Source organism: Vicugna pacos, chromosome 11 (assembly GCF_048564905.1).
Source record: "Vicugna pacos chromosome 11, VicPac4, whole genome shotgun sequence".
NCBI lineage: Eukaryota > Metazoa > Chordata > Mammalia > Artiodactyla > Camelidae > Vicugna > Vicugna pacos.
In genome coordinates this window covers 3842194-3857079 of record NC_132997.1, presented here as the reverse complement: position 1 = coordinate 3857079, position 14886 = coordinate 3842194, and the positions used below count along the sequence as shown (strand labels likewise).

At 47.6% G+C, this 14886-nt stretch overlaps 1 long non-coding RNA gene across 1 annotated transcript in view; it reads right to left on the bottom strand.

The window, feature by feature from the left end:
• LOC140699580 (uncharacterized) overlaps positions 1–13626 on the bottom strand; it is a 37986-nt gene extending 24360 nt beyond the window's left edge. Inside the window, exons 1-4 of the long non-coding RNA XR_012077783.1 lie at positions 13591–13626; positions 9378–9507; positions 8936–9154; positions 7372–7541 (exon numbers count right to left, since the gene is read on the bottom strand). This is a non-coding gene — a long non-coding RNA (uncharacterized lncRNA). The remainder of the gene's footprint in view (positions 1–7371; positions 7542–8935; positions 9155–9377; positions 9508–13590) is intronic.
• Between the last annotated feature and the right edge of the window lie 1260 nt (positions 13627–14886).

The following is a 14886-nucleotide window of genomic DNA, read 5'->3' as shown; positions in this document are numbered from 1 at the left end:
AGCTGTTATCAAGGCTTGTATATTTTGAAGTGGTATCAGCATCTCTTTCTTTTTTTTTTTTTGGAAACGTTAAAGATTATTAGAAGGTGGTAAGTACTATCAAAAAGAGTAGAGTGGAGCATAAGTGATTGGGTTTCGAACGGAAAAGTGTGGGTTGAAGAGTCAGGGTGGAATTCCCAAAACAGGTGGCTTTTTCATTCTCCTCTTTTTTTTTCTTTTTTACTCACTCTTAAGTGTGAATAATGTTCCACTACATGGAGATACTACATTCTGTTCATCCATTCAGCAGCTATTTATGGACGAGGTCCAGAAAAATGAGTGTAAGAGGTGACTAGCATGGATGGCATTTAAGCAAAGGGCAAAATGTGCTTTCAAAAAAAAAGCCAACAAACAGAGGCACAAGGAAATTCAGTGCGTTTCTGAGCAAAGTGCTTGCTTGCTTCGGCAGGACTACCGTGCAGGGCTGGGGCGGATATTGGCAGGAATCACGGTGAGGGAGTCACCTGAGAAGACACCCCACTGCAAGCAGCTCAGCCAATCCTCCTCCCTCATCCTGTATTGTTAGAGCAATGTGTCTAGGTTACTCTTATTTCAATTAATAGCACTTTAACTGCACATCTGATCATCTCCATCAGACCACATTACCTCCAAGTCACAGAAAATCATTCACTGACTGGAGCAGCACCAGGACATAACGGTGATGGATCAGGGAGTCCTACAGCATTCCAGCCTGCAGGCACAAACCCCACATGTGCCCTGGTGATGTCCAGAAAATAAAATGCATGGAAATATCTCACTGCTGGTACACGACATCTGACCTCAAATTGCCCGAAAATCATGCTGGCAAAGCACTACTCAACCTTCTCAGTACAAAAAAAAAAAAAAAAAGCTAAGAAGGCAAATTTAGGCTCTTCCATTGAAAACCAGCAGCCACCACTGCCAGTATTTCAGCTGGAATGCTCCTGACTTTGAAAACCACTGCGCAGTTACTTTTCAAGCGTGAAACTGATATATATATACCACGTAGATGATATTGCAGTAGGATTTTTCTTTTCAAAATTTCCAGTTGCAACATTAGCACAAGAAAGTTTATGTTTAGGCTTTAAAAAAAATCAATTATCCTCCACTTTCTTAATTTTGAACTTATTATTATTTTATAAATGGAGCTATGGTGCGTATTTAAAACCTTTTGATTTCTGAAAACAAGACCTTTATGACCTCACTATTTCAGAGCAAACTTTAACGATTCTGAGAGGTGGGGCCTGGGGCGCTCACTAACAGCTCTTTAAATACTGGCAAGGATGTGCTATTAAGTAATGCAATGGCTCTAACTCCACATTAGCTCAGAAAGCAAAGAAACCACACCAAAGTCTTCCTTAAATATTTTTATATTCCTATTCTTTTGAATATTAAAGTTCTTAAAATATATGATGTTTTTTGAAAAAGACAACAGCTGTATTAATTTTCCTGTCACCAAGAAAGCAGTCTTTATCAGGAATAAAAACCCCTATGGAAATCAAAATGACAGGACGTTTCTAGCTAAGTGAACATCCAGATATGAACACAAACCTAAATCCTACCAGATCTCACTCGAAGGAGCTCAACAAAGGCCTGGGCAACCCGGGAGATTAGCTCTTTTGTTCCAAATGTTGGCTGAGCTAAGATCATCACACTAGGCATGGAAGGAGAGAAGAGGAATGTCCACCTGGCGGCCTCCATCCGTTTCCTTCCAGCCACAAGGTGCCTCTAGGGCAGCCCCGGTAACAAGCCCCACATAAGGAAAGCCGGCATCCACACTGCCCCTGCCATCCCGAAGTAGCCCCGATGCCCATATCCCAGCCTGTGAATGGCCTTCTAATGATCCCCCAGTTGGTGGCACCCTCCCCCTCTTCCCCGCTACACACAGATACACAGAGCCATGACAGCCTTCCCAAAGCACAAATTTGATTACATCAATCCCACTTCAAACACTTCAGAGGCTCCCTGGTAGAGTTCTAGCCCCACCCCAGGCCCTGCTCGCCCAGTCTCATCTCAGGACATAGGTCCCCAGTGACCTCAGGAGCCCCCAGACCTGCTCCTACTTCCCACTTGCCTCCAGGCTCATTTTGACTGTTTCCCAAGGAAGCCTTCCCTCCCTCCAACCTCCACAATTTGTTCCTCTCTTCCTAAAACATTCTAGGCTAAGTCAACTTCTGACAATGCTAAGTTCTCAAGAAGCAAATACATTTTGCTTACTAATGTGGCTACACTCTGTCTCCCCTAGACTCACTGAAGTGCACGTGTTATGAATAAATGAATGACGGGTTGGGTCTCAAAGGGACTGACATACCTGCTCTCGCCCATCCCGACCCTTTTGTCTGTAGTATATCTGAAGCAAAACCAGAAGTACCTTTCCTTAGGGTCACTTGCTGTTGACACCCTTCACTGCCTACTGTGTCAGTTCTAGTAAAACTCAACTTCTTCCAAAGCCCTACACCACGGACTCTCTCCAGTGTCCTCCCCAGCAGGGGCTCCCTCCACCCTGGACCGCACAGGGCACTCTCCCCAGGTCCCCACGCCAAAAGCCTCCAGGCCTCTACCCGGGCTGCACCTGCGACCTGAGCCACATTCTTGACTCCTTCTCCTGGCTGACTCTTACTCTGTCCTCACAACTGAATGTAGAGCCCATTTCTTCCAGGAAGTCCTCTCTGATAATGTCCTTTAGGTCTTGTCTGGCCTCTATCTATAGCAGCAGTACATGGTGACCAACTGGGTGTTTGCCCGCTCCTTTGAGTCCACGAACCCTTGGGGGCCACGTGGGAAGGAGTGAGAGATTACAAGACGGGTGGGGGAAGCAAAAAGCAAAAATCACAGCCCAAGTCCCAAATTCAAGGATACATTCTCAGAAAAAACTATAAACTATTTCACACGGGTCCAATTTGGCTACTATTTTTGTGGCTTGGGGACAGCAAAAACTTGGTGTTCTAGTCCAAAACCCAGGTTACATGCAAAGAAATGTATATATTCATATCCAAAGGAAACCAGAGCTGCTCAACAACAGTTTGCAGTTAGAACTGAAAGGAAATTTGATAAAGGCAATCTCTCTCTCTCTCTTCTTCCTTTTCTAGCATCATATAATTTTAGAAGTATTTGCGTGACTAACAGATGGCTACAGCCCGTGATTCTGCACTGAAGTGTTCGGGGCTGAGGAAGCCCAGATTACATTCACTCTGTAAGTGCAATCACACCAACACACTGATAGGTGCCGTGAGTGGTGCAGCTGATGTTCCAAAGCAGGCAACATTATTCTGTAAGAGAACTCTAAATAGAAAGGAAGAAATGCAATGTCCTGTACTCAATTTCATTTGTAATATGGGCCATTAACTGATAGTATATCTTGACTAATGAAACCCAAAAATAAATTGTCAACGTCGATTTTCTTCATCTGACCGTTTTATGCTAACATCGGATATTAAACCCTCACTCCATACGGAAAGCTCAGGCCTATGCTGCAGCACAGTTACATCCCGTGGAAGAAAGCGGATCAAGGGAGAATTGGAGAGTTTCCCTTCAGAAGCTGCGAAGTGTGGTTTTGAACCTGTACATCATTTGCAACCACGACATCGACAAAGGAGTTAGACGTTACCTCTGTGGGGCGAAAATCACTGCGTGCTTCAGAACCATCAAACAACGCTGAGCTTTGTAAAACGGTCCAGAGGCGCTTAAATCATACTTTTCCTGAAAGGCTCCAAAACTGACCCACTTCACCATTCCAAGTATAACAGGGAAGTACTGGAAACAGTAGAGAGAACATGCCCTTGAAGTCTGACAAGGCCCTGCTTGAATCCTGCTACAGCATTTACTAGCCGCTAAATGGACCAATTCCTTAACCCCTCTGAGAAGGCTTCCCAAACCGCAAAAGGGGGCTGCCACCGCCCACCTGGGAGGCATGGATGTGAATGCAACACGCAAGTAGGGCGGCCGACTGGTACGTGACACGGGGCCTGGCTAGTTTCCCTCCGCTGCCCTTCTCCCCCTTTAAACTTGCACTGTTCCCCCGGTAATGATCAAGCCCCTGAAACAGACTACCCGTATCTTCTGTGTATCCCTGGATACATGCCTTACCCTTAGGAGGCCAGAAAAACAACTGCCTCCTCCCAAGTCACTAACAATGTTCTTAAGAGTCTGGGTATTTTTAACTCTATTTTTCAGGGAGACTATTCCAGAACTTTCCAAGCACCATTCTCCAGGTTGGCTCCCCTCCCAGTGCCCATCCCTTCTCACCTCAGATCCTCTGTCTAACTGCCTTCTGTTCATGGGAAAACGAGTCCGGTATGGTGGGGCTCCCAAGGCCTCCCTCCCTCCCTCACAGGTGATTGTGACAAACTTCTCCCCACTCCTCACTCCAACTCTAGCTTCTGAGGAGTCTATCCTCCCGGACCCTGCAGACTCTGCACCTTCCCAAGACGCACACTTGGCCATGACCCTCCCTTCAGATTTCTTCCTGGCTGGTCCTGCCCAGCCCCCGGCCCCTTAAGGATAACTGGCATTGCTTTGACAATGGCAAACGCCACTGACTGACACACCAAAGCTGCATGGTCTGGGCTTTCCTCCAATCCAGACACAGTCCTACCCCACCTCAGCCTCAGTCTGCAGCCCTCGAGATGATCTAATTCACATGCAAGGCTGTGAACAGCAGCTAAGAATGTATCTCTAGTACGGCTCCTTCACCTGAGCCCCAGGCTCATCGACCCGAGTGCCTCTTTGAAGTCCTAACTTGGATGACAAATGGCATCTTAAAAATGCCTCATGTCCACCATTTACTCTGGAATTCCATTCCTGGCAGGTATCTCCCAGACTCCCCATTTTAGTAACAGCCCCAGCACCCACCGAGGTGTCTGAGGTCACATTCAATTTCCACTGTTCCGTCCCCCCCAGCCCTGCCCCGGAATCAGTCCGTCAATAAGCCCATCTCAAGTGTAGTTCTGCAGGGACCATGGCCGGAAACACACAAACTCACAGCATGGTGCACTAACAGTCCTCCGTAGGGTGCTCCCTGGAGGGGGAGGCATCTCCTGCCGCTGTTCACCTCAGAAGGCACTGGATTCTCACACAGGAGTCCCAGGAGGAGGGACTCAAGGTTCTCCCGTGGTCTGAGCTTTGAAGGGCCCAAGGTCTGGGGGAGCTCCTAATTAGCAGACACACTTGCCAATGAGCAGATGAGGATGAGGGAACCCATGCAAGGCTGTTATCACTTCAACTCATGGGCTCTCAGGGGCCACGGGAAAGGCCTGTGTCCAAGGTACAGCCCGGCCATCACAGATCCCAGCCTGCATTTGCCAACCCGGACAGCCTAGACTCCATCTACTTGTGACACTTACTTCTGTTCTGTTCCCCACCCAGAATGTGATGGACTCATTCAGATATTCTGGCCTGTCTCAAGCGAGACAAATTCAGTGAAAAATGAAGTGTCCACATTTGGACCAAAGCATGAAAGGAGAAACAAGGCCTCATGGTCAGCATGATGGTGGTGACCAAACAATTCCGCCAGGTGAGATGAACCAGGGTAGGGGTGAGAATCCAAGGTCCTAGGTCTGCCAAATCATCTTCTTTCACGGTTGTCTGGGGTGTTGGAGACTGACTAACACAAACTAACGACACGGCCGTCAGTGGTGGACGTCAGCTGCAACAGAAACGGATTCAGCTCTTTACTGCCAACATGGGTTAAAAGTAAAGGCCGAGGCAGGGAGGTCTGCACGGCTGCTGAGGCAAACCACAGACCCAGCTCTGAATGCCCACTGGCTGGAGCAGAGAGGAAGCTACGGCCCTTTTAGCAGTCCCTGTGTCCAACAGATCCAGGTGAGCCAGCTACTTAGGAGAAGGCCATGTTGTCCTGATACTCAGAAAAACCAGCCTCGTAAAGGGAACAAAATAGTGGCATGGATTTTAGACCCAATTCTGCCCCTTTATGAAGGCAAAGTAATGTAAATGGCACGGGGAAGTTGAATGTAAAAAAAAAAAAAAATTAAAGAACCAAACGGTGACCACTTCCTCCAACAGCGGCCCCTGCAGCTGTCACCTCCGTGGCGGCCACTTCCTCTCCAGTGACCGCCGGCCAGGAAGCGCCGTCACGCACGTCACACAGCGACAGCCAGGAACCGCGTGCCGAGCACGTTTGTGTAAAAGCAGGAATCGAGCAAAATGCTGCAGAATTAAACCTTACAAGTTTAAATACTCCATGAAAAGAATGCCTCAGCAGCCGCCTAAATCAAATCGCATCTTACTTCTACAAAACAATCAAACAAATTTAATAAGAGCGCATTTGTCACCAAATAAAAGGACGACCAAACATGTTCCTCAAAAGCAAGGATTTCAACAGGTATCAAACACCAGTGGGTGATGAGCTAACAAAGCAAATATTCCAAAAAATTAGAAAATTAAAAAATGACTAAGATAATAGATGGATCAAAACAGCTGTTAAGTTGTTGCTTTTTAAAGCGATGGAGACGCACGGAGGGCAATCTGGCTATTTCCAATGCAGGGTGTGCACAGCCCACATTTTCAGAAGCAACAACATGTTCACTGGGCAGTACAAGTGAAAAAGGAATAAAGAAAAAAGAAAAGAGGAACAAGAGAAAATTAGAAACACACAAGAACAAAAATGATTTTGACTGCATGTACAAGAATTTACGTGAGTGTGTGAGGTCAGGGACGTGGGGATGGTGAGACCCACCCTCACCTCCTGCTCCAGGGAAAGCAGGGGCCTGAGGGGAGCGGCGCTGCCAGGGGACCACAACGTGTTCAGCGCCCCTAACCAAAATTCCACCTACAAGCGTCGAGGCAGCTTTTGAGCTACAAATTTTGGTCGCATTTCAGTCTGGACAGATTTACTCACTTCCACCAAGAGTAGCAGGAGAGAATGAGGCTCTGCTCCTGCACCAAAGCATTGTTTAAAAAATTAATGACTGTGGAATAGTAAAAGCAACAATGGAGTAGAAGTGACTGGAGGAGAATATGCTTGACCCTAGCTCACTGGCCGCGTTATCTCACTGACGTTCAGATGCTGGCTGAGCCCTTATGGTACCAGAACAGACAGACCCACAAGGAGGGAAGTTTAATGCGCTGAACCACTGTGGGCTAAGTACACATCCGGCTACTACGCTAAGTCCCAAGGGCAGACTTCAAAAGGCAAAAACAAGCTGGCATTTTCTGGTGGGTCTGCAGACTCAGAGACAAGCATTTGTTGAGCAAAAATGTCACCAGTGCCTCCTATGACAAAAGAAGTGGCACTGGCGTGGGGTCTGGGGCAGGGCTCCAGGCTTCCACTTCTCACTCACCAGTCTGTCCAGGGGGAGAAGAAGGTCCCTGCTTAGGTTTCGCTGATGAACCTACCTTGACTAATGTCTGGGGCCTCAGCAGGAGTTGACAGATGAGGTGAACGGAGCCAGACTCTGTGTAGCACGGTGCTGGCAGCTATGCCCTCAGCAGTGCCCAGGCTCCTAAACATGTCAGCTCATCTCCAAGAAGTAGATGGGGATTGCGGGCATGTAGATCACAGGGCCCTGTGAGGACAAGTACAGATCATGGCCACGACATGCCTCTCCTCTTCCTTAAGCCATAGAGGTATGTCCGGGGAGGAACAGAATATTCATCCAGAGCTTGCTAGGTGGGCTCTCGCAGGTGGGACTCGGGTCCCCCGTGCTTTTCACTCACAGGGCTGGTCTAGACATTCTATTTATCAATTCTCTAGCATCTTCTCCTCCAACTTACCAACAACCAGAAAGTAGGATCTGATCTTACGTAAGTTCAAGAATCACAGAGCACCTCCTCCAAAGCGGGCCTGGTAGCACATGCCAGGTCCTCTGACCGTCACCTGTGGGACCACCATGAGCCCTCTCCAGACTCAAGGACAGAGGCCGTAGGCTAGGTGGACACAGCTTCCCTCACTCACCCCAGAAAAGGGGGACCACGTCTCGGCAAAGGCATCTCACCCTCTTCTGCCCGAGGGACAGCACGATAGATACACAGGGAAACAGAGCAGAAGGTGGGGGGGAAGGCAGCCCAGAAGAGCTCGTCTGTACTTCCGAGGCAAAGTGGGGCCTTTGACTTAATCACAGGGACAAACTGAGAATGAACATTTCCCTGCTCTGTCCCAAACACCGTGATACGCCTTTCCCTGCATAAGGAGTTCATTCAGAAGTCCCTGGCGGTGTTTCTGATGTCCTAACATGGCATGGTGGCTGTCGGGCAGGAAGAGACTGCCTGAGCTGAAAAGGTGCTGGGCCTGGGAGGCAGGTGACAGCGGATCCAGCAGCAGCTAAACCAGCGCCTCGTTTTGCCTCTCGGGGTTCAGCATCTCATCTATAAGCAAAGGGATGAGACTGTCCCAGGACAGGCTGCCCAACAGAAATGAAATGAGAGCCATGTAAAGAAAGTTTCCCAGTTGCCACGTTTAAAATTTTAAACAAAGAAACAAACCAACAAACAAAAAACAAATACTAGAATGTGATTTTAAGAACAGATCTTACTTAATCTACTGTATGTTAAATACTATCATTTTGACATGTAATCAATATAGGAAGTAAAGGGATAGTTTATGTACTTTTACTAGACAAGCCTCAGCGTCTAATGTGCATTTGACCTACAGCACATCTCAGCTCAGTCCAGCCTCCTCCCCAGTGCTCCTAGCATCCGTGGCTTTGGCTACTTTCTTGGACAGCAACTCCAGGGTTCCCACCATGTTCCTGGCTGTAAAGCGGGAGTAAGGGTCCACACTAACCCTAAAAGGATCTCTCTGAAACAAAGGCGGATTCTCTTTGAAATATCTGTAAAGCGGCGGGCTGCACCTCCCCTCCCCTTGGCTACAAGACAGACTTCTTCCTTGCTGATCCCTTTCTGGATGTAGGGAAGCAATCCGGCACACAGCCAGGGTGGGCTGGCCTCCAGGTAAACTTACCTGCTCTCTGTGTTCAGTCTCATGAATTCCTCCTTCTCAAACGGGATGCAGAGGAGGGGGATCTTGTCCCCAGATATCTTGGGGCCACCATCCAGCCACTTGGACTTGAGCAAGATGAAGAGTGAGTCAGTGAAGTCCTCGATCCTCTTCTCCACCACCCTGCAGTCCTCTTAGTTTGAGGGCAACTTCGGTGCGCGGCTGCTCGGTTACCTCCCCATGCTGCACAAAGACAAAAGCTAAGACTCATTGAACGAGGTGCCATACAGCCCCTCTGCACGTGCAGCTTCTCGAAGGCCTTGGCAGAGAGACAGTCGGTAATGGTGACAAGGCCCACGACCTTGCGGTGGGTCTGGAAGATGCTCCACCCATTGTCGGGCACATAGTGGTGCCTGTAGTGCATACAGTGTGTCCACTGTGAGCCGCATGGGCTGATATGGCTCACCAAGGTGAGTAGCTGATAGATGCAAAAGAAATTCTCCTCTGAGATGATCTCTATGGATTGGACCACAACGGGACGAGTCTGGTGGTCCTCAGCACACTGCACGTAGTCAGGGATGCTCATGTTGCAGGCCCTGCCGAGAGGGGAGAGGAGATCGAGGTACATAATCTGCTGTGTGCTACGGGCCCATCTGGGTTGCGGTGACCTGGTGTGTACCAGCCAGAAAGCAAGGGAAGCCAAAGCAAATCCAACGGTACAGTTTGTCCTCAGAGTCTGCACATGGCCACTGTAGCTCGGATCACATTACCCAGCTTTTGGCCTAGGCTTCCTGCCTCTGCAGAGAAGGGTCAGTTCTTATTTTATATTTCCAAGCACCTAGCAAGGCCCTGATGCAAAGTCACTGCTCAAAAATGCTGAATAAAGAAATGAACAAAGGAAATGCTTTCCCCAACCCCCTTCAGCAGAATATAAAGAAAAGGACCACAGTAGTATCAAAAGATCTGGATTTCTATCCAATTTATTTGAACCCTTAAGCTTCATAATAATGGATAAGAAAACTTGCCTTGGGGAAGAGTGTACAGTTCAGTGGTAGAGCACATGCTTAGCATGTATGACGTCCTGGGTTCAAACCCCAGTACCTCATTTTAAAAATGAAACAAATAAATACACCTAATTACCCAGCTGAAAATGTATTTTTTAATTCAAAAGTCTAAAAGCACCTTGCAATTGACATAACATTGTAAACTTGACTATACTTCATTTAAAAAAAAATCTTTGCCTTAGAAGAATATATCTGGATTACAGATGTGTTCAAATGTAAAATGCCTAGGGTACCACCTGCATAAAAGGAGGTGACTGTTCAAATGTTCTATCCCTCCTTTATGAGCTATACTTCCTTTGGGTGGGTTATAAACTCACAGAGCTAATTTTCTCAGATTAAAAATATTAATATTACCTGATTCTCAATACTGCTGAAGAATCAGATAACCCTAAGAAAGCATCTGACCCACAGAGATTACTCAATAAATGTTTGTTGAATGAATGAATAAACATTCAAAGTGAACGCTGCTCCCTGCCACAAGCCATCATAATGGTACTGCCTGGAAATCCCAAGCCCATGTTCACCCGACTCTGCACTAACAATGTGGGTGACCTGGGCAGGCCTGTGTGCTTCTCTAAGCCCCAGTTTAATCATGAATAGAAATAACGGCAATAACACAAACCTCAAATTGTTAGTGAGTCAGTAATTAATTGTACCCCAACACTGCAAGATGGAACCATTAAGAAAACTGGGCAAAGTGTCCACATGCCCTCTCCATATAATCTCTTACTACCACATGGGAATCTACATTACATCTCAAAATAAAAAGTCTAATATTTTAAAGAGGTCATTGAGGTTAGGTGAGCTCACTGTCTCAAATAAGGAACACACAGTACAAATAGGACAATGCCCAGCCCATGAGATACACTCAGTTAACATTCCCACTGAACCCACTAGTCTCTCCAACTTCAGAGCAAGAGGATGGGTCCTCGTGGCAACAGGCCGCAGCACCTGAAGCTAACAAAGCTAATGGTGTCCACTTAAAAGAGCCCCTGTCACCACCCTTGTTCTAATTTTCTATTTGTAATTTTTTTCTTTTCATTAAATTGAAACTCCCAATTGCATAGAATTCTTACCAGATATCATGATGGCAGCCCTTCAAAACCTGACCACAGAGATCATGATGGCAGCCCTTCTTGGTGAAACAATAAAATGAAGAGCCATTTCCACAAGACCTCTGTGTAAATCTACTAGGGAACTTCATCCTGGACTGAGGAAGAGGACTGGGGAGTAGCGGGTAAACTGGGGCATGGAGAAATAGGGGCCACCTGTCCCACGATGGACTTTAGACTCACCCTCACCCTCCAGGAACTTCAAAATACACACAGACAGAGTGCTATGGACAAGAAGTTTTTTTTAAACAAATCCCTGAATCCCTAGCAGATCTTGTTTCTACCGAGACACAAATGTCTTATGTGTATAATGTTTCACAGAAGCCTTAAAATATTATCACCCCAACTTGACCCATCAAGAAACTGAGGTAGAAAAGTTTATCACATTCTACAAGATTAGAGAGAGGCCACATCAGACACCGTATTTAAATCCAAGTCCCTGCTCGAGTGCTCACACTAGAAAGTGTCACATACTGCCCCTTTCCTGCCCTCTCCCTGCAATAAATCCCTGAAGAGTCTTTTCTGTGTCACCTGGAATCAAACTCACATCAATTTTTCACAAAGAGCTATGTAACTCCTTAGAGGATTTATCAAAATCTAAAGGGTTGGGTTGATAGGAGAAATTTGCATTTTCTGTTTCTCAAAGGAAACATGGCTTTAAAAGAAACTGAAAAGTACTTATCTAGTCTAAGCCCTCATTGTGCACAGGAAGAAACGGAGGCTCAGAGGAGAAGAGGAAAGGGCGTTATTAACAAATATTGCCTCAGCGCGGCACCAAGCCAGCCCTGGGCACTTCTAGGGGAGGATCTGGAAGGCCCAGGAGAATGAGTGTTAGAAAATAGAAAGAGAAGAAGCATATAAGGCCCCGTCTCTACACCACCATACCATGAATTTCCACCAATTACCCAGTATGGGTGCAGCCAATATTAAGGTTGTCTAAACAGGTTATTGAAACCTGGAATTCTCAACTATAGTGGAAATTCCAGCATTTACTGTGCTTTTTTCCCAGTCCAACCATCAATTCTGTGGACACTCTGTACCAGGGACTACACGAGGCCTGGAGTTCTCCCAATTACAGATCTCTATTACCACGTGTGCAAACCACATAAAGGCTACCAGAAGAAAAGCGCCCACCGATAAGATGGAATTACTGAAACCGAAAGCAGCCAAAGAACATATATTACTAGGAAAAACGGTGCTCCTAGAAATGGACTCATGGACATAGAAAGCAAACTGTGTTTAGCAGGCAGGAAAGGGGGGATTAACAGATACAAATTAGTAAATATAAAATAAATGACAAGGACCTGCTATATAACACAGGGAAATATATTCAATTTCTTGTAATGAGTTATACTAAAAACAATCTAAAACATATGTATATACATATGCATATGTTTATAACTGAATCTCTGCTGTACACCTGAAACTAACATTGTAAATTGACTACACTTAAATAAAAAATAATTTAAAAAAATAAGTAAAAATAAAAGCAACGCCATTAAGAAAAAGTAAAAGAATACTCTAATCCCCTTAGCTGTAGGTGGTGGAGAATTCTGGTTGCAAGCACCAAGTCCACTGGATCACTCCAGCACTGGCTGTCACTCTTTCTGACCATCAGAGAGTCACTTGCTTCACTGAGGTTACTTTTCTCTTCTGTGAAAGGCTACAGCTGCAACTAACGATGTATAGAATCTCATCATTCACAAGCCCAACAAGTAGTGAGGACTTCCCATGGGCCCGGCTCTGGACAGAGGAAAAGATAGGGTCCGAGATATATTCATGGGTAGAAGAAGTTTATGCCTTAAAGACATTAATTCTTCCTGTTTTGATAGACAGATTCATTGCAATTCTGATTAGAATTCCTACCAGATTTTTCTTGGAATGTAACAAGTGAATTTATGGTCAAGAATAGCCAAGAAATTTCTTTAGAACCACCACTGGGGAGGGGTGGATAGGTCATTAATTTCCACTGCTCTTTCTGAAGGGATAAAAACGTTCTGGAATAATAATGGTTGCACCACTGTGAATATGCTAAAAGCTGCGGAATTGTACCATTTAAATGGATGGAATTCATGGTGTGTGAACTATATCACAATAACACTGTTACATGAAGAAATATTTCTTGACAATTATTTTTCTGTTTATACCACTAGTCTATCACACAATTTAAGAAAAACAAAAAACCAAAACAAACCAAACAGTGCCAGGAGCTCTTTAGGACTGCAATATCCCTGGGTCTCCAAGGCCTCTGGTGGTGCTGTTCCTCTTAACACACACTAGCTGGGCTGGGCTAGTTAGGGACTGTAACTATCTTTTTAAAATCGAGGATCACTCCTTTCACCCTGGGAGAGGGAAGGAAGGAGGATGTCACAGCCTCATGCCTTCAGCTCATTTTTAACAGAACCAAGCCCTGCTTTCACCACTGTAATCACTCTCACTATAAAAACACGTGACATCAACAAGCACAGCCATGATAACACCTGAAAGTGTTCAAGGTACTTACCTGCAGCAGAAAAACTGAGGGAGGAGACAGAAGCTCGCTCAGCACTGAGACTCCCTTTTCCCGACTCCAACTGGAGAAGCAGGGCGTTACAGCCTGAGGCTCTCATCCCAGGGAGCAGTGCCCGCGCCACTGAGCTGGTCCTCCGGGAGCCGGAAAGGGAGAGGAGGGCTGCCCCGGGGGGGAGGGAAAGGGGAGGGACGGGGGCTGCAGCCCTGCTCGGAGGCCAGCCCCAGCCCCAGCCCCAGCCCCCCGCCCCGTCAGAGTCCGCAGTCCCCGCCTGCCCGGACACAGCCCTCCCAGGGGCGTGAACGGGCCGGCGGCCAAGGAGAGGAAGCCAGGGAGGAGAGGACTCGCGGGCGGGAGAGGGGAAGGGGACGCCAGCCGCGGACTGAGGGGATCCCGGCTGGGTGAGAGGTGGCAGGTGCACACCTGGCCCTTGGCAGCTGTGGCCGGGGCGCCGGGGCAGGTGGCGCGGGTAGAGGGGTCTGGCCTGAGCAATTCATCTGAACACGGGCTGACTGGCGCCCTTGGGGACTGTGACAGGCGGACCGCCCTCCCGCAACCGCCTGAGCACTTTTCCGGGAGCCCCCCACCTTGCACTTCCACAGCCAGAGGCCCCGGCCCCAGACAGGAACCAAAGGCCTACCGGGCGACAGAGTTGAGAAAACTTTGGGCCCGATCCCCGGCTAGGATATGGAGCTTCCAACCAGCGGACCACTTGGCACTGACTGCGCATGCGCAGGAGGGCCAGCGATCCTCTCTGGGTTCTGTGAGAGAAGGTGGGACAGGGAGGGAGGGAGAAGATGGGAGCGGGTGGAGAGGACGGGAAAATTGGAGAGATACAGATGGACACGATGAGCAGAGAGTAGGGAGGGATCTGGAGAGGGGAGGGTCTTAGCGGAGTTGGAGAGAAAAAGCTTTACCTCTGGGGCACCCCTAGGCGGCAGACCTGCCTCTGTACCCTTCTGTAACCCTTCAAGTCCCGCAGCTCAAGTTTTACCTCCCTGATCCAGCCCTCCATCGGATGCTTCTGCAGAAACCCTATGGGGATCACACCCATTGCCCCCACGCGGACCTGGGTTTTCTCTTGCTCTGAGAACCAAGCACCCGCAGGTGTTGTCGCTCAGAACTACCTTGGGAAAGGTACATAATCCCCTTTTACACGCTGGGAAACAGGCAGGCAGGATCACTGCCTTAGCTCCACTGTCCCAGGTGTTGGGCTGGCGGGGAGCGGGATGGTACAAGATCAGAGCCCCAGACAGAGCAGACTGCCTGAGTGTTGGTGCATAGTCCCCA